Here is a 24,172-nt window from a genome sequence, read left to right as displayed (position 1 = left end):
ATCCATTATTGAAAGCTGGGTATTGACGTCTTCAACTACTTTTGTTAAGTTGTCTGTTCCTGCCTTCAGTGTTATCAGTTTTTGCTTCATGTGTTTTTGTGCTCAGTTGTTTGGCACATTATGTTTATAATGGCGAATATTACTGATGGATTGATTTTTTTGTCATTATAAAGTGTCCTTTTTTGTCTTAAAGTCAACAACCGCTTATCTTAAAGTGGGGAGGTCCAATCTTTTGGCTTCCCTGGGTCACGTTAGAAGAAGAATTGTCTTGGGCTATACATAAAATATACTAATGATAGCTGATGAGCTAAAAAAAAAAAAAATCTCATAATGTTTTAAGAAAGTTTACAAATCTGTGTTGGGCTGCATTCAAAGCCGTCCTGGGCCACGGGTTGGACAAGCTTGATATAAGGGAGGGTAACATGGTGTGTGCCATTGAGAAGCTTCCTGGAGAGACATGACTGTGGGAACCGATCTGAGAAGTTTACACAGGCAGTGAACAGAGAAGCAGGGGTTCTGCTGCCGCACGCTCGTCCAGCCCTCCGTGTGCCCCGCAGCCCACCACGCTTCACCACCACCTGTTCTTGGGCAGCCCGTGCGCTCTCTCCTGTGTGCCTTGAGTTGGTGTTCCTTGTGTCTACTGTTCTTCCCTTTCCCTACCTCGCTAACTTCCACATCTCATCTCACTAAAATAAGATGCATATGGCCAGGCGTGGTGGTTCACGCCTGTAATCCCAGCACTTCAGGAGGCTGAGGCGGGCAGATCACGAGGTTAGGAGATCGAGAACTTCCTGGTCATCATGGTGAAGCCCTGTCTCTACTAAAATACAAAAAAATTAGCCGGGCATAGTGGTGCATGTCTGTAGTCCCAGCTACTCGGGGAGGCTGAGGCAGGGGAATCGCTTGAACCCGGGAGGTGGAGGTTGCAGTGAGCTGATACCGCACCACTGCACTCCAGCCTGGCGACAGAGTGAGACTCCATCTCAAAAAAAAAAAATGCATATATTGGTGCTTTCCAAAATCCAGTCATTGGCAAGCCACATTTGAGATGCTCTCCACATCTATGCACTATTTGTGATTCAAACCAGTTTTAAAACTCTTTCCTTTAGCCTCACTCTGAGCAATCATATCGGTGAAAGTTTGGCTTCTTCATTATATTTTTTTGTAATGCACATTTAGATGCATAAGTAAAAAATTAAAAATTGGTCCACATTCTACTTCAAATCATTTTGCACGTGATACATATGCCATACTTTTGACAAGACTTCTAGCCTGCCTGACGCACATGGAACACTGTGAAAGATCTTTTCTTGCTGTAATTAACATCTGTGTGGGTCAGCCGCAACTTACCTGCCGAGAAGCCCTTCTGGCTGACCCCAGGAAGTGTCACTCCGCTCCCTCCCCTGCACTACTTTGAACATGTCTCCAGTTTAGTGTTTTCTTATACCATAGAAGTTGTAGTTATTCACATCTCTCTCTCGCCGTTAGACTGTGAGCTCCCTGAGGGCAAAATGATGTCCTTTTCTCTTTTTTCCAGCATCCATAACATTACCTGGACAAATAGTAAGTAAGCGTTCAGTAAAGTTTTGTTGAATGAGTTTCCATAACTGCATCGTAGTATAATTTCTCTCTCTGTGTGTGTCTTTTCTCTGATGAGACTGCTCTAGGAATTTTTGTGCCACTCAGTGCCTGCTCACAGCAGATCTCCAGTAAATTCACGCACGAATGACTGTATGAATAGTTGAACAATGAACAAATGTCAGATATGTTACTCTCAGCCCTGCAGCTGGTAGCAGTTCCCCAGAACCTCCGTCTTCCCATGGTGGTCCCCACTTGTGCCATTGTTATAGAGGCTGTCACTACTCGTCATGTTCCAGGGTGAACCCAGCCTGTCTTATTGCTCTGTAATCCATCTTCCTGTGGAATCTGATAATTAGCATGTTAATGAACCCACAAGGAAACAGTGTTGCAAGAAGAGAGGTTGTTTAGCTGGATGCAGTTGCTCATGCCTGTAATCCCAGCACTTTTGGAGGCTAAGGCAGGAGGATTGCTTGAGGCCAGGAGTTTGAGACCAGCCTGGGAAACATAGGTTAATGTCTACAAAAAAAAAAAAAAAAAAAAGTAAAAATTAACTGGACCTGGTGGCACGTGCCTGTGGTCCCAGCTACTTGGGAGGCTGAGGTGGGAGGATCACCTAAGCCCAGGGGTTCGAGGCTGCCAGACCCTGTCTCAAAAAAAATAAAATTCATTTAGGGAATCAGCACAATCCTAGGATGAAATGCAGACTGTGACAAACGAATCTAACCGTATGAAACCAGCCCTCTGAGAAAGGGTGGGGGTGAGCCTGTGGACTTCGCACCCCTGCTTGAACTAAGTCAGCTGTGACAGGCAGTAATCCTTCCATGCCCCACCTCAGCGGTAAGGTAGCATGTTTACCACCTGCACCACGGGGGAAAGTTTACGCCCGGCACCCACAAAAAAAGTATGAAAGACCTGGGCTTGTTCCATGAGTTACATAGCGACTGAGGAGATCCATTCCAATAATGGGATGTACATTGTAGCAAAACCAGGCCAGTACTATCAGTGAAGTGGGTAATTATCCCTTTAATTAATCCTCCCAAACCATTCCCCTTGGAAGGATTACAGCCTGTCACGCTGACTTAGTTCAAGCCAGGGTGCAAAGTCCACAGGTCCTTTTAAAGCACGAGCATTTCCTGGAATATGAGGTTTCGTCACCCAGTGTGGTTTATTTTTTGGAGTCCCCATTACTGTTTTTTTTTTGAGGTGGAGTCTTGCTCTTGTCGCCCAGGCTGGAGTGCGATGGCATGATCTCGGCTCACTGCACCTGCCGCTCTTGGGTTCAAGCGATTCTCCTGCCTCAGCCTCCTGAGTAGCTGGGATTACAGGCTCCCGCCACCACACCCAGCTAATTTTTGTATTTTTAGTAGAGATGGGGATTCACCATGTTGGCCAGGGTGGTGTCAAACTCCTGACCTCCAGTGATCCACCTGCCTCGGCCTCCCAAAGTGCTGGGATTACAGGCGTGAGCCACCGCACCCTGCCCAGATAACTATTAACGTGGAGAAAGGTAATAAGGGAGATTGTCTACCAGAAGGGTCTGTTTTCCATGAACATGGACCACTGGATCTGTATGGGGGGCACGGCCAGATATGAAGGAGGGGCTGTTTCCAGAGGAGACACTTGCTGAGAATTGTCATCTAACCCTAGTAATTATTGGAACTGTTAAACCAATTTACTAGAGATCGTCCAATCTTGAGCACCCCCCCTCCTTAGGATCCAAAGTAACCTCTCTTGTTCATTGCAGGGTTCACACTTAAGGAGATGCCTGGCTGTAGGAAGCTTGTCTGGCTTAGGAGAGGGGAAGTCTTACTGTTCATAGTAATTTGGATTTAGGTCAGGTGGGTTGTTGTTTGTAGAATTCATGGGCAGCACTCTGAGTTTGTCTTTTCTAAGTTTCCAGTAAGTCCAGGCAGCTATGGCCCCTTGAATTGTTTTAGTATTAGCATCTTTGCCCCTGAAGAGAGCTTTGTCAGAAACTCTCCTGAGAAAGAAGCAGATGGAGTCAGGACTCCCTTGAGCGGCTCAAGGCTTGCCACACCATCATGTTGCATTCAGCCTGTAGCCTGATAAGCCCACTCCTACATCCCCAGCTGACCAAGACCTGTGGCCTCGGCTAACATTTTCCATTGACAGTCTGCCCAGACTCTTTTTTTTTTTTTTTTTTTTTTTTGTATTTTTTTAGTAGAGACGGGGTTTCACCGTGTTAGCCAGGATGGTCTTGATCTCCTGACCTCGTGATCCACCCGTCTCGGCCTCCCAAAGTGCTGGGATTACAGGCTTGAGCCACCGTGCCCGGCCCCAGACTCTTAAGGGACCTAACGTAGGGTCAGCAGCCTTCCAAGCCCTAAAAATCCCTGTCGACAAGGTGTCTGTGGACCACGGTCCAAAGCCATCTCTGAGGGTCATTCCCACCTTCCTCGCTGATTGTGCAGGATGCTGTTGCAGGGACACCATTTTTCCATCCGTACTGGGGCAGCCAGCCATTGAGTTTCAGCCCTTTAGATGGAGCTCCCTCCCCGCCAGAACACTCTGGACAGCCAGCCAGCCCCTTTTTCTTTGGTTCCTGGGTTAGGAGAGACAGGGCCACAGGGCGAGAGAGAAGACGTTTTCTCTTCCAGGCAAGAGCTATCCCCTCCTTCTTGGTCCTCCCTTTTTGTCTTCTCCATTTTTATTACTTTGCTGTGGTCACCAGCAAAGCAGAAGGTGATTGATTGCCACTCATCACTGTCACGGTGGTGTCACACTGCCTTTTCCTCTAGAGGTCACCAGTCCTTTTCCACAGGGTCCTACCCTCAGGCTCTTCTTCCCTGGGAGTTCAACCCCTGCCTCCTGTCCAGCGGCATCCTGGTGAGAAGCAATAGAGCTTGACCCATATTTCGTGGTTTGGAGCACCTGTTCAGTAGGACAGCCACCAACGTCAGAGTCCTGAGAGGGGCAGGGATATAACTTCCTTGCCTTTAGTCACTTTAAGTAATGCTTTAGCTGGCTTAGCACAAGGGTTGGGCACAGCAGGTCCCAGCAGCAGAGGTATCGCTCCAGCTGTGCTTAGGAGACCAGCCTTGGCCTGATGTCTCCGCCTTATCAGTTCGTTCACCTGCCCTTGCAGTCTCCAGGGACGAGAGCATCCTCTTCTCTAAGACTTCCCGAAATCACCAGGACACTGTTAGGAAGTCAGGGGTAGCCTGTTCTCAGCCCAGGTACATGCCATCCTCCCCTTTCATTATTCAGGCCCAAATGTCTTATAATGTCCAGCAACTGCCTACTGGAGGACTCAGGTGGGTGGACTATACACACTGACTGGAAGGCGGCACACAGCAATGCTATACACACTGAACGGAAGGCGGCACACGGCAATGCTATACACACTGAGCAGAAGGCGGCACACGGCAATGCTATACACACTGAGAGGAAGGCGGCACACGGCAATGCTATACACACTGAGGGGAAGGCGGCACACGGCAATGCTGTACACACTGACTGGAAGGCAGCACACGGCAGTGCTGTACACACTGACTGGAAGGCAGCACACGGCAATGCTATACACACTGACTGGAAGGTGGCACACAGCAATGCTATACACACTGAACGGAAGGCGGCACACGGCAATGCTATACACACTGACTGGAAGGCAGCACACGGCAATGCTATACACACTGAGCAGAAGGCGGCACACGGCAATGCTATACACACTGAGAGGAAGGCGGCACACGGCAATGCTATACACACTGACTGGAAGGCGGCACATGGCAATGCTGTACACACTGAGGGGAAGGCGGCACACGGCAATCCTGTACACACTGAGAGGAAGGCGGCACACGGCAATGCTATACACACTGAGAGGAAGGCGGCACACGGCAATGCTATACACACTGACTGGAAGGCGGCACACGGCAATGCTGTACACACTGAGCGGAAGGCGGCACACGGCAATGCTATACACACTGACTGGAAGGCGGCACATGGCAATGCTATACACACTGAGCGGAAGGCGGCACACGGCAATGCTATACACACTGACTGGAAGGCAGCACACGGCAGTGCTGTACACACTGACTGGAAGGCAGCACACGGCAATGCTATACACACTGACTGGAAGGTGGCACACAGCAATGCTATACACACTGAACGGAAGGCGGCACACGGCAATCCTGTACACTGAGAGGAAGGCGGCACACGGCAATGCTATACACACTGAGGGGAAGGCGGCACACGGCAATGCTGTACACACTGACTGGAAGGCAGCACACGGCAGTGCTGTACACACTGACTGGAAGGCAGCACACGGCAATGCTATACACACTGACTGGAAGGCACACAGCAATGCTATACACACTGACGGAAGGCACACGGCAATGCTATACACACTGACTGGAAGGCAGCACACGGCAATGCTATACACACTGAGCAGAAGGCGGCACAGCAATGCTATACACACTGAGAGGAAGGCGGCACACGGCAATGCTATACACACTGACTGGAAGGCGGCACATGGCAATGCTATACACACTGAGGGGAAGGCGGCACACGGCAATCCTGTACACACTGAGAGGAAGGCGGCACACGGCAATGCTATACACACTGAGAGGAAGGCGGCACACGGCACATGCTGTACACCACTGAGCGGAAGTCGGCTACACGGGCAATGCTATACACACTGACTGGAAGGCGGCACATGCATGCCTATAACACACTGAGCGGAAGGCGGCACACGGCAAGCATAACACACTGACTGGGAAGGCGGCACATTGGCAATGACTATACACCACTGAGCGGAAGGCGGCACACGGCAATGCTATACACACTGACTGGAAGGCGGCACATGGCAATGCTATACACACTGAACGGAAGGCGGCACACGGCAATGCTATACACACTGACTGGAAGGCGGCACACGGCAATGCTATACACACTGAGCGGAAGGCGGCACACGGCAATGCTATACACACTGAGAGGAAGGCGGCACACGGCAATGCTATACACACTGACTGGAAGGCGGCACACGGCAATGCTGTACACACTGAGGGGAAGGCGGCACACGGCAATGCTGTACACACTGAGAGGAAGTAGCACACAGCATTGCTATACACACTGAGGGGAAGGCTTCCAAATTTCGAGTCCCAACCACTTGGGACTGTCCAGGATCCTTTTGCCAATTGATTGTCCTACTGGCTGGGTGGACCCCATATCAATTTCTTAACCGTTTCCAAAATCCTCCCCTTTCTTCACCACCATTTGTAGTGAGTTCAAGGGAATTCGGGACTGGCTGGGCACAGTGGCTTATGCCTGTAATCCCAGCACTTTGGGAGGCCAAGGCAGGAGGATCACTTGAGGTCAGGAGTTCAAGAGCAGCCTGGCCAACATGGTGAAACCCGTCTCTACCAAAAATACAAAAATTAGCCAGGTGTGGTGGTGCGCACCTGTAATCCCAGCTAGTCAGGAGGCTGAGGCAGGAGAATTGCTTGAACCCGGGAAGTGGAGTTTGCAGCGAGCCAATATCATGCCACGGCACTCCAGCCTAAGCAACAGAGTGAGACTCTGTCTCAGAAACAACGGGGGAATTTCAGGACTGACCAAGAAAAAAAGATCTGACCATTACTTAGCAATAGCACACGATGAGCTTTATTTGGCAACACTTTGACAGGGTGGCATGTGAGGGAAGTTCCTGATGGGCCAAGGCTGTCCAGAGGCTACAGCCCCGGGACAGCCACGCAGCAGTGCGGAGGGTAGGGTACTCAAGGAGGAGGGGACTGCCAGGGGCTTATGTGTCAGATGACGCTACTCAGCAGCACGTTGTATCTGGATCTGATTTCTGAAGGGCAGCTGTGGCTTGGAGTCTTGTACTACCAGGTTTATTTTGTCTGTGGCTGGCAGATGGGTGCAGTTTCATGGGGCATGCAAAGCAGACAGGCTCTAAATGACTAAAAATAAGTTTCTATGGGCTATGTTTGAAGCTGCTGGATGGGTCACACTTTGAGTTTGGTGCCTGTGGATTTCTGAAATCTGCCCTGAAGAAGTAAACAATAGAGGGACAACACAGAGAAGCTATCTGACTCATAGTACAGCACTGCCTGATCAGAAAACAGAGGACACAAATTAACAATATCAGGAGGCCAGGCGCAGTGGCTCATGCCTGCATCCCAGCACTGTGGGAGGCTGAGGCGGGCGGATCATGAGGTCAAGAGATCATGACTATCCTGGTCAACATGGTAAAACCCCGTTTCTACTAAAAATACAAAAATTAGCTGGGCATGGTGGCATATGCCTGTAATACTAACACTTTGGGAGGCCAAGGTGGCTAGATCACGAGGTCAAGAGATGGAGATCATCCTGGCCAACATGGTGAAACCCTGTCTCTACTAAAAATACAAAAATTAGTTGTATGTGGTGGCAGACACCTGTAGTCCCAGCTATTCAAGAGGCTGAGGCAGGAGAATCACTTGAATCCAGGAGGCAGAGGTTGCAGTGAGCTGAGATTGCACCACTGCACTCCAGCCTGGGCGACAGAGCGAGACTCCATCTCAAAACAAAACAGAACAAAACAATATCAGGAATAAGAGAAGGAATGTCACTATTTTGTAGACATTAGAAGGACAAAAAATATTATGAACAACTTTATGCCAATAAATTTGACAACCTAAACAAATTCCTTATAAAACACAAACTACTAAAGCTAACTCAAGAAGAAATAGCCTGAATATGCCTATATGTATTTTTTAAAACTGAATTTGTAGCTAAAAACCTTCCCACAAAGAAAACTACAAACCAAGATGTCTTTACTAGAGAATTCTAATCATTTAAGGAAGTCATATGGTTTGGAAATGAGGAATAAACCAGTCTTTATTCACAAACAACATGATTATGTAGAAAATTTCATGGAACCTGCAGAAGAATTCTTAGAACTAATAAGTTCGTTTAGCATGGTTGCAGGATACAATGTCAATAGCAAAATTCAGTCATATGTCTGTGAACTAGCAACAAGCAATTGGAAATTAAATGTTTAAAAAATAGCATCTCAGCAAGGAGAGAGGCTGAAGAAAAAGTTTTAAATATATAAAATGCATCAAAATGTTGAAATGTTTATGAATAACTTTGGCAAAAGATGTGTAAGTCCTGTGCATTGAAAGATACAGTTACTGTGAGAAATTGAAGACCTAAATCAATTGAGAGGTATGCTGTGTTCGTGTTTCAGAAGACTCAATATTGCTAAGATATCATTTCTCCCAAATTGATCTATAAATTTACTGTAATACCAATCAAAGCACTAGCAGGCTTTTTTTGTAAAATTTGATAAGCTGATTCTAAAATGTATATGGAAATGCAAAAAAAATCTAGACTAGCCAAGATAACTTTGAAAAATAAGTTTAAAAGCTGGATGAATTGGCCGGGCGCGGTGGCTCAAGCCTGTAATCCCAGCACTTTGGGAGGCCGAGACAGGCGGATCACGAGGTCAGGAGATCGAGACCATCCTGGCTGACACGGTGAAACCCCGTCTCTACTAAAAAAATACAAAAACTAGCCGGGCGAGGTGGCGGGCGCCTGTAGTCCCAGCTACTCGGGAGGCTGAGGCAGGAGAATGGCGGGAACCCGGGAGGCGGAGCTTGCAGTGAGCTGAGATCCGGCCACTGCACTCCAGCCTGGGCGACAGAGCGAGACTCCGCCTCAAAAAAAAAAAAAAAAAAAAAAGCTGGATGAATTACGTCATTTAAAGATTTATAAAGCTTCAGCAGTGAAAACAATGTGACATTGGCAGAGAGACAAAGAAATCAATGGAGCAGATTATCAATGGAACAGATAGGGTGTCCAAATAAGACTCATGTAACATATGACTTTTGCTAGAGATGCCAAGGCAATTCAATGAGGAAAGGATAATATTCACAAGAAATCTTTACAACTGGATATGTAAAAACTTAAACCTCTGACCACACCACACACAAAGAAATAAATGGATCACAGACCTAAATGTTAGCGCTAAAACCATGACACTACTAGGAGAAAATCTTCGTGACTTTGAATTTGACAGGGGTTTTTAAATATGACACAAATCTACAAAGGAAAAAAATCAATAAATTGGACTTCTTCAAAATTAAAAACTTTCACTCTTCAAAAGACACTGTTTTCAGTTGGCATGCAAGGAGCTTAGCAGTCATCACCCCCAACCTCACAGCAAGAAAAATGCTGAACAGACTGAAAATCAACTTTTCTTGATCCATCAGAGATTTGAGGCCATGGGGCAAACTGCTGCCCTCAAAATGGAGAGACAGAGAAGCACATACAGAGAACCAGAACTTACTGGAGCAGAAGCCTCAGAGTAGAAAACTCCACAGGAACCAGTACCGGGGTAGGGAAACCTAGAACTTAGTTGATGATTTGCTGGGCGCTCTGTGAGAGAGTTAAAAATACCAGCAGAGTCAGTCTTATGGGGTCCCACTCAGTTTTTAGTTTTGTTTTGCTTTACCAAGTTGTCACAGTAAAGATCAGAGAAAAATTCCCTGGTGCTTCTGGTAGAGCAAAACAAAAGGTAACCCAGAGCATTCTCTTCTTAACAGGGTCTGTCCTCAGGAGAAACTGTTTTACCAGGGCCTGACATGTGGGAAGAGAAATACCCAACTCCAGCCTCCTCTAGGCTTCCTGCCCACCTCCAGCGGGGAAAGACAGATGAGAAGCACTTGTGCTGGTCACAGCCCCAGCAGAGGTTCATTAAAAGATCGAGACCTCTAGAATGCTTCCCCTCCACACCTCACTACCACATCGACAGGGCTCCTGTAATAACGAGAGTACAACTGAACTGCACATCTCAGACCTGAGTTATGAAGAAGACTCTAGGGAAACCCAAAGACAACAGGGAAGCTGCAGACAAGAACAAGAAAGTAAATGTTATCCTCTGACTCCTACAGCTGGAGCAAACTGTAAACACAGCCCAACTCCAAGCCAGATAGAAAGTGAATGTTATCCTTTGACACCCACAGCTACAGCCAACGGTAAACACAGCCCAACTCCAAGCCAGATAGTCAAAGTGAATGTTACCCTCTGACTCCTACATCTACAGCCAACGGTAAACACAGCCCCTCTGACTCCTACAGCTACAGTCAACGGTAAACACAGCCCCTCTGACACCTACAGCTAGAGCCAACGGTAAACACAGGCCAACTCCAAGCCAGAAAGAATTCTATATTCACCAAATTATCCTTCAAAAGTGAAGGAGATACTGGAAATACAATCAAGTTTGTTTGTTTGTTTTTTAAGTGAAGGAGAAGTAAAGTACAGAAAGCCTCACAAAAGGCTTGTTTACCTCAGTTTCTTTTGCCTAACACATCATGTTTTATATATACTAAGAGACAAACACACTTTGAACAGACAGAACAAACATCAGAATAAGACTCAGAGATGGCAGAGATGCTTGAATTATCAGAAAATTTAAAATAATTGATTAATATGCTAAGGACTCTAATAAGAAAAGTGGCCAATATGCAAGAACAGAGAAGTAATGTTAGTTGAGAGATGGAAACACCTAAGAAAGAATCAAACAGGCCAGATGCGGTGGCTCACGTCTGTAATCCCAGCACTTTAGGAGGCTGAGGAGGATCGCTTGAGCCCAGGAGTTCGAGACCAGTCTGGGCAACATAGTGAGACCTTGTATCTATAAAAAAGAAAGAAGGAAAGAAGCAAAACAGAATGCTAGAAATAAAAATAAATAAAACACTATAACTGAAGTGAAGAATGCTTTTAGTGGAGTCATCAATACATGGGACATAGCCAAGGAATGAATCAGTGAGCTTCAAGGAATGTCAGTAGAAACTCCCAAAACTGAAATGCAGAGAGGAAGAAATAATGGAGAAGATGGAACGGAATATTCAAGAACTGTGGGACAAATACCAAAGATATAAAAGGATCATGTACGCATAATGGGAACACCACACAGAGAAGAAAGAAACAAGAAATACTTGAAGTAATGACAGAACTTTCCAAAATTAATGACAGACACCAAACCACAGATGAAGGAAGCCTAGAGAACAAGCAGCAGGATGAATACCCCAAAAAATCTACACCTAAGAATATCATATTCAAACTGCAAAAATCAAAGACATGGGAAGAATATAGAAAGAAGCCAGAGGGGGAAAACATCTTATTTGTAGAGGAACAATGGTAAGAATTATATCATGCTTCACATCAGAAGCTACACCCAAGAAGAGAGTGGTTTATGGGATTTAAAGCATTGAAAGAAAAAAAACCCATCAACCTAGAATTCTTTATTCACCAAATTATCCTTCAAAAGTGAAGGAGATCCTGGAAATACAATCAAGGTTTTTTTTTTTTGTTTTTTGTTTTTTTTTTAAGTGAAGGAGAAGTAAAGACTTTATCAGACAATCAAAAATTGAGAGAATTTGTCACCAGTAGACCTGCCTCACAAGAAGTGTTAAATTCTTCAGAAGGAAAGGGAAATTATGTAGGTCAGAAACTCAGATCTACATAAAGCAAGAGTGTTAGAGAAAAAATAAATGAAGGCAAAATAAAAATTTAGCTTTCTCTTTTTAACTGATCTAACAGGTAAAGTTTTTTTCGGTTAATAGTAGTAATTAGAGCTTATGGATAAATGAAATGAATGACAGCAGTGTTATAAAGATGGAAGAGAGGAATTGAGAATACTTTTTCATAAGGTATTTGCACTACCCATGAAGTGGTAAAGTGTTTTATGAAGGAAGACTTGAATTAGATGTAAATATTTACTACAAACTCAAGGGAAACCACACACATTAAAAAGCCCCACAAGTATAATGTATATGATAAGAAAGGAGTAAAAAGGGAATAATATAAAATGCTTGATTAAAACCAGAGAAAGCAAAACACACACACGCACACACAACCTGAAAAGGCTAGAAAGAACAAAACAAATCAAGGGCAATGAATAGAAATGGAAGAAATATACTTTAAATATAAAGAAATAGATTAAAAGTAAAGAGATGGAGATAGTGTACTATGTTAGCACTAATCAAAAGACAGCTGAAGTGGCTGTGTTAATTTCAGGCAAAGTAGACTTCCTCAGGGCAAGGAATGTTATCAGCGATGAAGAGGAGCATTGCATAGCCATAAAGGGGTCAGTTCTCAAAGATGATATAACAGTGTTTAAAGTGTGTGCACCTAGCAACACAGTGTCCCAAGATGAGGCAAGAACTGATAGAACTGCAGGGAGATATAAACTCATTTTTATGTTTATATAAACATAAACTTCAATACCCCTCTATTTAACAGATCCAACTGGCAGAAAACTAGCAAAGACATAGTTGAACTCAACAGCGTCATCCATCAGCTGGATCTAATTGACATCTATAGACTACTTCATCCAATGACAGCAGAATACACATTCTCAAGTTCACGTGGAGCTCTCACTTACCAGGATAGACCACATTCTCAGCCATGAAACGCACCTTAATAAATTTAAAAGAACAGAAATTATACAAAATATGCTCTCAGACCACAATGGAATTAAACTATGAATCAATAACAGATAACTAGAAAACCCCAAAATATTTGGAGATTAGGCAACACACTTATGACGTGTTGGGACAAAGAAGATGTCTCAAGGTAAATTTTAAAATATTTTCAACTAAATGAAAATGAAAATACAACTTATCGAAATTTGTGGGATGCACCAAAGACAGTGTTAGAGGGAAATTTAGATCACTGAATACATGTGTTAGAAAATGAGAAATATCGGCCGGGCACGGTGGCTCAAGCCTGTAATCCCAGCACTTTGGGAGGCCGAGACGGGCGGATCACGAGGTCAGGAGATCGAGACCATCCTGGCTAACACGGTGAAACCCCGTCTCTACTAAAAATACAAAAAATTAGCCGGGCGAGGTGGCGGGCGCCTGTAGTCCCAGCTACTCGAGAGGCTGAGGCAGGAGAATGGCGTAAACCCGGGAGGCGGAGCTTGCAGTGAGCTGAGATCCGGCCACTGCACTCCAGCCTGGGCGACAGAGCAAGACTCCGTCTCAAAAAAAAAAAAAAAAAAAAAACAGAAAATGAGAAATATCTAGTAATCTAAGCTTCTACTTTAGAAAACTAGATAAAGAAGAGCAAAGTAAACCCAAAGTAGGGAGGAGAAAAGGATAATAAAAATTAGAGGAGAAATCACTGAAACTGAAAACGGGAAATCAATAGAGAAAAATCAACAACCGAAAGCTAGTTAAAAAGATTCACAAAAGGGATAAAACTCTATCCAGGTTAACTACGAAAAAAGAAGACCCAAATCACTAATATCAGAAGTGAAAAAGAAATCATCACTACTGATTCCAAAGACATTGAAGAATAGTGAATATGCTGGCCGGGTGCGGTGGCTCACGGCTGTAATTCCACACTGTGGGAGGCGGAGGCAGGCAGATCACCTGAGGTCAGGAGTTTGAGACCAACCTAGCCAATATGGTGAAACCCCATCTCTACTAAAAATACAAAAAATTAGCCGGGTATGGTGGTGTGCGCCTGTAGTCCCAGCTACTTGGGAGGCTGAGGCAGGAGAATTGCTTAAACCTGGGAGGCAGGGGTTACAGTGAGCTGAGATGGGGCCACTGCTCCCCATTCTAGGAAACAGAGCAAGAGGCTCTGTTGAGTGAGTGCTCTTGTTGAGACAAGAGGCTCTGTCTCAAAAAAAAAGAAAAGAAAAGAAAAGAAATATTCTGAACACCTCCATGCCTGCAAATTTGACAATGTACATGAAACTGGACAATCTCCTGAAAGACGCAGTCAGACAAAACTCACATAAGGAAAAATATGTCATCTGAATAGGCCTATAACTAAAATAAATTGAATCAATAATAGCATCTACAACTATATAATTTTCAATATATAATTTTTTAAAATAATAACATTTCAAAATGGATAGCACCAGACCAGATGGGTTCACTGGAGAATTTTACCAAACATTTAAGGAATAATTTATACAAATTATCTTAAAACTTCTTCCAAGGCTGGGCATGGTGGCTCACACCTATAATCCCAGCACTTTGGGAGGCCAAGGCAGGAAGATCACCTGAGGTCAGGAGTTCAAGACCAGCCTGGCCAACATGGTGAAAACCCATCTCTACTAAAAAATACAAAAACTCGGACTGGGCATAGTGACTCACACCTGTAATCCCAGGACTTTGGGAGGCCAAGGTAGGCAGATCACGGGATCAGGAGATGGAGACCATCCTGGCTAACACGGTGAAACCCCGTGTCTACTAAAATACATTAGCTGGGCATGATGATGGGTGCCTGTAGTCCCAGCTACTTGGGAGGCTGAAGCAGGAGAATGGCATGAACCTGGGAGGCGGAGCTTGCAGTGAGCCGAGATCGCACCAGTGCACTCCAGCCTGGGCCACAGAGCAAGACTCCTTCTCAAAAAAAAAAAAAAAAAAAAGCTAGCCAGGCATAGTGGTGGGCGCCTATAATCCCACTACTCAGGAGGCTGAGGCAGGAGAATCCCTTGAACCCAGGAGGCGGAGGTTACAGTGAGCTGAGATCGCATCATTGCACTCCAGCCTGGGTGACAGAGTGAGACTCCGTCTCAAAAAGCAAAAACAACAACAACAAACATGTCTTCCAGAAAAAAGAAGCAGAAGGAATACTTCTGAACTCATTTTATGAAGATAGCATTAGCCTAATACCAAAAGCAGACAAAGATATTACAAGAATGGGAAACTGCAGACTGATATCTCTCATGAACGTAGATGCAAAAATCATCAATAAAATATTAGTGAATCAAGCTGAGTGCTGTGGCTCACGCCTGTCATCCCAGCACTTTGGGAGGCCTAGGCAGGCGGATTGCTTGAGGTCAGGAAGTTGAGACCAGCCTGGCCAACATGGTGAAACGCTGTCTCTACTAAAAATACACACACACACGCACACAAAATCTGGGTGTGGTGGTATGCGCCTGTAATCCCAGCTACTTGGAAGGCTGAAGCAGAATTGCTTGAAACTTGGGAGGTGGAGGATGCAATGAGATGAGATCACACCACTGCACTCCAGCCTGGGCGATAGAGAGACAGGCCATCTAAAAAAAAAAGTGTGTGTGTGTGTGTATATATATATATAATAAAATATATATATATACACACACACACACATACACACACATTTATATATATACATACACACATATATATGCAAATTAAATCCAACAGTGCATAATGCATAAGGGCAATTATATACCACGACCAAATAGGATTGATTCCAGATATGCAAGTCTGGTTCAACATTTGAAAATCAATTAATGTAATCCATTATATCAACAGGAACAGGCTAAAGAAGAGAACCCACATGATCATGTCAATAAATGCAGAAGAAGCATTTGACAAAATCCAACACCCAGTTATAATAGAAACTCTCAGAGAACTAGGTATAGTTCTCTGAACTTCAATTTGAATAAAGAACATCTACAAAAACCCTACAGTGAACATCATACTTAATTGTGAGATACTAGATATTTTCCCACCAAGATCAGGAACAAGGTAAGGATGACCTTTCTCAGAACTACTATTCGGAATTGCACTGGAAGTGCTAGTTAATACACTAAGACGAGAAAAGGAAATGAAAGGCATACAGATTGAGAAGGAAGAGCTAAAACTGTTTTTGTTCACAGATAATATGATTGTCTACGTAGAAAATCCCGAAGAATTAAAAAAAAACCTCCTGGAATGAATAAGTTATTATAGTCAGCTTGCAATCTTGCATTGCAATTTTCATTTTCATTTAGTTGAAATAAGTGATTATAGCAAGGTTGCATATTACTCACAAGGTTAATATGCAAAAGTCAATTGCTTTCTTTTTTTTTTTTTTGAGATGGAGTCTCGCTCTGCCACGCAGGCTGGAGTGCAGTGGCGCGATCTTGGCTCACTGCAAGCTCCGCCTGCCAGGTTCACGCCATTCTCCTGCCTCAGGCTCCCAAGTAGCTGGGACTACAGGTGCCCGCCACCACGCCCGGCTAATTTTTTTGTATTTTTAGTAGAGATGGGGTTTCACTGTGTTAGCCAGGATGGTCTCGATCTCCTGACCTCGTGATCCGCCCGCCTCGGCCTCCCAAAGTGCTGGGATTACAGGCATGAGCCACTGCACCCGGCCGTCAATTGCTTTCTTATGTACCAACAATAAACAAGTCAAATTTGAAATAAAACATAGGCCAGGCACAGTGGCTCACACCTGTAATCCCAGCCCTTTGGGAGGCTGAGACAGGCAGATAACCTGAGGTTGGGAGTTCGAGACCAGCCTGACCAACATGGAGAAACCCCATCTCTACTAAAAATACAAAATTAGCCGGGCGTGGTGGCACATGCCTGTAATCCCAGCTACTGGAGAGGCTGAGGCGGGAGAATCGCTTGAAACCAGGAGGTGGAGATAGCGGTGAGCTGAGATTGAGCCATTGCATTCCAGCCTCGGCAACAAGAGCAAAACTCCATCTCAAAAAGAAAAAAATAAAATAAAAACATAATAGCATTACATTAGCACCCTCCAAAATGAAATACTTAGGTATACATCGAACAAAATAAGTAAAAGATCTATATGAGGAAAATGACAACACTTTAATGAAAGAAATCAAAGATCTAAATAAATGGGGAGATATACATCCCATCACAGAGATCTTGACTCAGTGTTGTCAAAACGTTTCTTCTGCAATTTGATTGGTTCGATGTAACCCCAAAATCCCAGCAAGTTATTTTATAGATATTGGAAAACTGATTCTAAAGTTTAGTTTTGGCCGGGCGCGGTGGCTCAAGCCTGTAATCCCAGCACTTTGGGAGGCTGAGACGGGCGGATCACGAGGTCAGGAGATCGAGACCATCCTGGCTAATACGGTGAAACCCCGTCTCTACTAAAAAATACAAAAAACTAGCCGGGCGACGAGGCGGGCGCCTGTAGTCCCAGCTACTGGGGAGGCTGAGACAGGAGAATGGCGTGAACCCGGGAGGCGGAGCTTGCAGTGAGCTGAGAGCTGGCCACTGCACTCCAGCCTGGGCGGCAGAGCAAGACTCCGTCTCAAAAAAAAAAAAAATAAATAAAAATAAAGTTTAGTTTTTATTTTTTGAGACAGAGTCTTATTTATAAAGTCACCCAGGCTGGAGTGCAGTGGGGCGAGCTCGGCTCACTGCGACCTCTGCCTTCCAGGTTCAAGCCATTCTCCGGCTTCAGCCTCCTGAGTAGCTGGAATTACAGGTGCACACCACCACACCTGGCTTTTTGTATTTTTAGTAGAGACGAGTTTTGCTGTATTGGCCATGCTGGTCTCGAACTCTGGCCTCAAGTGATCAGCCCATTTCAGCCTCCCAAGGTGCTGGGATTACAGGCGTAAGCCACTACGTCCAGCAATTCTAAAGTTTATATGAAAAGGCAAAGGCGCCAGGATAGCCAACACAATATTGAAGGAAAAGAACAAATTGAAGAACTGATACTGACGTCAAGCCTTACTATAAAGCTACAGTAATTAAAACAGTGTGGTATTGGTGAAAGAACTGACAAATGGATCAATGGAACAGAAAAGAGAGCCCAGAAATAGACCCACACAAATAAAGTTTGCTGATCTTTGTCAAAGGAGCAAAAGCGGTTCAATGGAGAAAGGATCGTCTTTTCAACAAATGGTGCTAGAACCGCTGGATATCCACATGCAAAAATGTATCCATGCTGGGTGTGGTGGCTCACACCCGTAATCTCAGCACTTCAGGAGACCGAGGAGGGCGGATCGCTTGAGTTCACGAGTTCAAAAGCAGCCTGGGCAACATGCCAAAACCCCTTCTCTACAAAAATTACAAAAATTAGTTGGGGATAGTGGTATGCACCTGTAGTCCCAGCTATTCAGGAGGCTGAGGTGGGAGGATGGCTTGAGCCCAGAGGTTGCAGTGAGCTGAGAGCATACCACTCCACTCCACTCTAGCCTGGGGGACAGAGCCAGACCTTGTCTCAAAAAAAAAAGAAAAAAAAAATCCATACACAGACCTTATACCTGTTATAAAAATTAACTCAAAATGGATCATAGAACTAAAGGAAAAATGCAAAACTATAACTTCTAGAAAATATAGCAGAAAATCTAGATGACTTTGGATTTGGGAGTGACTTTTTAGATACAACACCAAAGACAAAATCTATGGAAGAAAATATTGATAAGCTGGACTTCATTAAAATTAAAAACACATGCTCTGCAAAAGATACTGTTTGAAAAATGAAAAGACATGCCATAGACTGGGAGAAAATCTTTGCAAAATACCTATATATTTGGATAGGCATCCAAAACATATAGATACACAAAATCTTTTTTTTTTTTTTTTGAGACGGAGTCTTGCTCTGTCACCCAGGCTGGAGTGCAGTGGCCGGATCTCAGCTCACTGCAAGCTCCACCTCCCGGGTTCACGCCATTCTCCTGCCTCAGCCTCCCAATTAGCTGGGACTACAGGCGCCCGCCACCACGCCCGGCTAATTTTTTTGTATTTTTTAGTAGAGACGGGGTTTCACTGTGTTAACCAGGATGGTCTCGATCTCCTAACCTCATGATCCGCCCGCCTCGACCTCCCAGAGTGCTGGGATTACAGGCATGAGCCACCGCGCCCGGCTGATACACAAAGTCTTACAACTCAACAGTAAGAAAACATACAATCGAAAATGTAAAAGAGGCAAAATATCTGAACAGACATCTCATCAAACAAGATATACAGATGGCAAATAAACATATGAAAAGATATCCAACATCAGATGTCACTAGGAAATTACAAATTAAAACAATGAGATGCCATGAACACCTATTAGAATGACAAAAATCTAAAACACCGACCACATCAAATTTGGGCAAGGATGGGGAGCAACACGATCTCTCATTCATTGCTGGTGGGAATGCAAAATAGAACACAGCCACTTTGGAAGGTAGTTTCTTACCAAAGTAAACATAGGCCAGGCGTGGTGGCTCCCACCTTTAATCCCAGTGCTTTGGGAGGCTGAGGCAGGAGGATCACTTGAGCTAGGAGTTCAAGACCCTCCTGGGTAGCATAACAAAACCCCATCTTTACAAAAACAAAAGAACTACACATGCTTTTACCATAAAATGTGGCAATCATACTCCTTGGTTTGTATCCAAATGAGTTGAAAACTTGTGTTAATATAAGAACCTGCACCCACACAGATATTTAGAGCAGCTTTATTCATATTGCTACAAGTTGCGAGCAACTAAGATGTCCTTCAGTAGTTGAATAAACTGGGGTACACCAAAACAATGGAATTTTATTCCACAATAAAAGAAATGAGCTATCAAGCCACTAAAAGACATGAAAGAACCTTAAATGCTCATTGCCAAGTGAGAGAAGCCCATCTGAAAAGGCTACCTATTGTGTGATTCCAACTACATGACATTCTGGAAAAGGCAAAACTATGGAAATAGTAAAAAGATCAGACCGGGCGCAATGGCTCATGCCTATAATCCCAGCACTTTGGGAGGCTGAGATGGTGGATCACAAGGTCAGAAGTTCAAGACCAGCCTGGCCAAAATGGTGAAACCCCAGCTCTACTAAAAATACAAAACTGCCGGGCATGATGGTGGGCACCTGTAATCCCAGCTACTCGGGAGGCTGAGGCAGAGAATTGCTTGAACCTTGAAAGCAGAGGTTGCAGTGAGTTGAGATTGTGCCACTGTACTCCAGCCTGGATGACAGAGCGAGACTCCATCTTAAAAAAAAAGAAAAAAAGATCAGAGGTTGCTAGGGATTGGGGTGCAGGCAGGAAGGAAGGGAGGGATAAATAGGTGGAGAGAATAAGATATTTTTAGGACAGTGAAATTATTCTTTCTGATCCTGTGATAGTGGATACATGTCATACATTTGTCAAGACCTATACAATGGACAACACAGAGTGGGCTCTGATGTAAACTATGGATTTTAGTTAATAATATATCAATACTGTCTCATCACTTATAACAAATGTACCATACTAATACAAGATGTTAATAATAGGAGAAACTCTGTTGGGGTTAGGAAGGCACATGGGAACTCTCTGTACCTTCCTCTCGCTTTTTCTTTCTTTTTTTTAAAATGAATTCTCATTCTGTCACCCAGGCTGGAGTGCAGTGGTGCGATCTCGGCTCACTGCAACCTCCGCCTCTGGGTTCAAGCGATTCTTCTGCCTCAGCCTCCCGAGTAGCTGGGATTAAAGGCGCCCCCCACTACACCCACCTAATTTTTTGTATTTTTAGTAGAGACAGGGTTTTCACCATGTTGGCCAGGCTGATCTCGAACTCCTGACCTCGTGATTCACTCACCTCGGCCTCTCAAAGTGCTGAGATTATAGGCGTGAGCCACTGTGCCCAGCCACCTATTCACTTTTCTATAAACCTAAAACTGCTCTGAAAAATAAAATATGTTAATATGTTAATTTTTTGTTTTGTTTTGTTTTTTGAGATAGAGTCTCACTCTGTTGCCCAGGCTGGAGTGCAGTGGTGCAATCTTGGCTCACTGCAACCTCCGCCTCCTGGGTTCAAGTGATTCTCCTGCCTCAGCCTCCCAAGTAAAAGTAGCTGGGATTACAGGAGTATGCCACCACACCCGGCTGATTTTTATATTTTTAGTAGTGACAGGGTTTCACCATGTTGGCCAGGCTGGTCTTGAGCTCCTAACCTCAAGTGATTCACATGCCTCAGCCTCCCAAAGTGCTGGGATTACAGGCGTGAGCCACCATGCCTGGCCTAAAATCTGTTAATTTTTTTAAAGTGTGGCAGCCATGCCACCCTCCTTCCCCCAGTTCATTTGCTGATTCGCTGCATCTGGAAGCTTCACAGGATACTAGGGAGTTTTTAAACTAGAGCCTAATCTCCTTTAGTCTTGGATATTTGGGAAGCAAAGTCCTCCCCAAGAAGGGGGACTGTCTTGAACAAACTGCCAGTCTCCTTCTCAAGGCATTTGCCAAATCTGGAAGCAGCAGGGGACAGGGAACTAAGGAGCAGAGTTTAAAACTGCCAAAGGGAAGAATGACTCCTACATCTTTGGGATTGACAAGACAGACTTACCAGGCACTCAGGCTGTCCCATCAAGCCTTTGAAACCTGATATGGACTGATTATAACTAAAGCTGCAGCCCAGCTTCATCCCAGTTTTGTTGTTAATTAAACCTGAAAGGGCAGACTTTCCTGACAAGAAAATAATATAATACTTGGTTGCTATAGTTCCTTTATAAATAGTCTTCTGCATACTGTGGAAATTACAAGACAGGCAAATAAAAAGGAAAATAGAACCAATAGTCAAGAGAAAAAAAAGCCAATAGACATAGACCCACAGATGATCCAAATATTGAATAAGATAATAACTATAGAATATATTAAAGAAGATAGAAGAAAAATGGGGAAAATAGGTGAAAAGATGGAGAATTTTTACAGAGAAATGGAATCTGTAGAGAGGAATCAAGTGGACATTCTAGAATTGAAAGGTTTAGCATCTGAAATTATTAACTGATTGGCTAAGTTTCACAGGGTTTGGACACACGAGAAGACAGAATTAATGAACTTGAAGAAAGATAATAGAAAGTATTCAAATTATAGCATACAGAGAGCAAAAAGAGTAAAGGTAAGGAGGGATGGGATGGCCAAGTACAACCACTCACATGAAGTCCTCTCTCCTATTTGATTTTTTTACCAGATGCTTGTATAACTTTTTTTTAGCATGTGTGTGTGCTGTGGCCTGCTAAAGGCTCCTGGGGCCTCAGGGTCCACACTCTGGCCCTCACACTTATTGTCCAGGGTGGTGGGACAGGTGCACAGGAAAGAACACTGGACACCAAGCCAGGGGACCCGGTTTTAGCCCTAGCTCTCCCACCAACTCGTGTGTGACCTGGGTTTTCTTGCCCAAATGAGGGACAATTGATGAATGTGAGGCCAATTGTGGGGTGAGGTGACACCCCCCAAAACAGCATAGCTTCTCTGGAGCCAGGTGGCCCAGAGCCCATGTTACAGCACACATACTCTGGAATTGTCCAGAGAGCTGCTGTCCCTCCCTCGTCTACCACCCTGATAATAGACCCAGAACCCCATCTACAGCCAGCCCTGAAGACCCTGCTGGCCCATGGCTCACCCCACTCAGCCCCAACCTCTGCCAGAACCAGCAGGGAGCCTGCCTTCCACCTCAGCCCCGCTAGACTCCTGCCCAGTTCCTCGCTCCACTGAGGTCTCTCCAGGCCCAATGTTAACTAAAGGGACCCCGCCTGGAGTCAGGCAGATTTGGGGGCACATCCCCATTCTGTCTGTACTTGCTGTGTACATGTCTGAGCCAGTTACAGTGGGGGCTAAAATGGGAGGGCAAGAGCATGTATCTCTTAAGATCACTTAGAGGGCCCAGCATGGTGGCTCACACCAGTAATCCCAGCACTCTGGGAGGCCGAAGCAGGCAGCTCACTTGAGGCCAGGAGTTAGAGACAGCCTGACCAACATGACAAAACCCCATCTCTACTAAAAACACAAAAATTAGCTGGGCATGATAGTGCATGCCTGTAGTCCCAGCTACTCAGGAGGCTGAGGCACGAGAATCGCTTGAACCTGGGAGGCAGTGGTTGCAGTGAGCTAAGATCACACCACTGCACTACAGCCTGGGCAACAGAGTGAGACTCTGTCTCAAAAAAAAAAAAAAAATCACTTACAGGATTCAATCAAACAATGCATATAAAAGGCCGAGAGCAGTCCCCCACCCATGGACACAGGCCTAGGTGAACAGAGCCTGGTTTAAGAGCCTTGGGGCACTAGAAAGATTATGGTGTGCTCCCCTCCCCCACATACATAATTTAAAATTAAAATAATAGCCACAGAATAAGTGCAATGAAGTCCATCAAAATTCCGACTTTTCCCATGATGACTACTTTGACAACTTTTTTCTTGACAGATGGTTTTAAAACTCATTTTTTCAACTGTGCAGTGCTCTAAGTGTTTGCTTGCTCAGGCCTGAGGCAGGACTGCAGCCCTGTGGGCGGGGAGTCTTCTGAGTGGAGAGGCCGGCGGCTGCCCACCCCACTCATCTAATCTAGGCCAAGCTGTGTGGGGCTCCCAGCAGGGCAGGGCCTAGCCCAAAACCTACCTGGGGAACCTGTCGGGGAACAAGGCTGAGGTTGGCTAATGATTGACCCACCCCAAATATTGACAGAGCTTAGGTCCTGCCACTGCCCAACCATGCGCCAGTCTTCTCCCCGACCTGCCACCTGGCTCCATGTCCCATGGGACACTGCAGGGACTTTGGAGCCTGCTGCATTCCTACCCAGACTCCTCCAATAGCAGTGATGTAGGGAGCCTGCCAGAGGCTCTTTTCCCTTCATCATAATGGAGTCTGCAGTTCCTCCCTCGGTTGCTCTGTGAAGCCCCCGGTCACTGTGGGTCAGGTGCCTGGCGTGGGCCTGCAGTGAAGGTTCTCAATATGGCCTGGTGCCCCAGCCCTCCACCCACAGCCTCCCAGACATGGCCCTAGAGCTGGGTGCTGTCTCTTTCCTAGGACCTGGCTCCCTGCTCAGCCTCTCTTGGCCTCCTCTGAGGCTTAGCCTGCCTGTTCCTTCCACCACCTCAACTGTCTCCCCCAGCTTGCCCTGGTGCTTCTGGCCTTGTTTAGTTAGCAGTTTCTCAT

Source organism: Rhinopithecus roxellana, chromosome 14, assembly GCF_007565055.1.
Source record: "Rhinopithecus roxellana isolate Shanxi Qingling chromosome 14, ASM756505v1, whole genome shotgun sequence".
NCBI classification, from domain to species: Eukaryota; Metazoa; Chordata; class Mammalia; order Primates; family Cercopithecidae; genus Rhinopithecus; species Rhinopithecus roxellana.
This window is presented reverse-complemented; position numbering follows the sequence as displayed.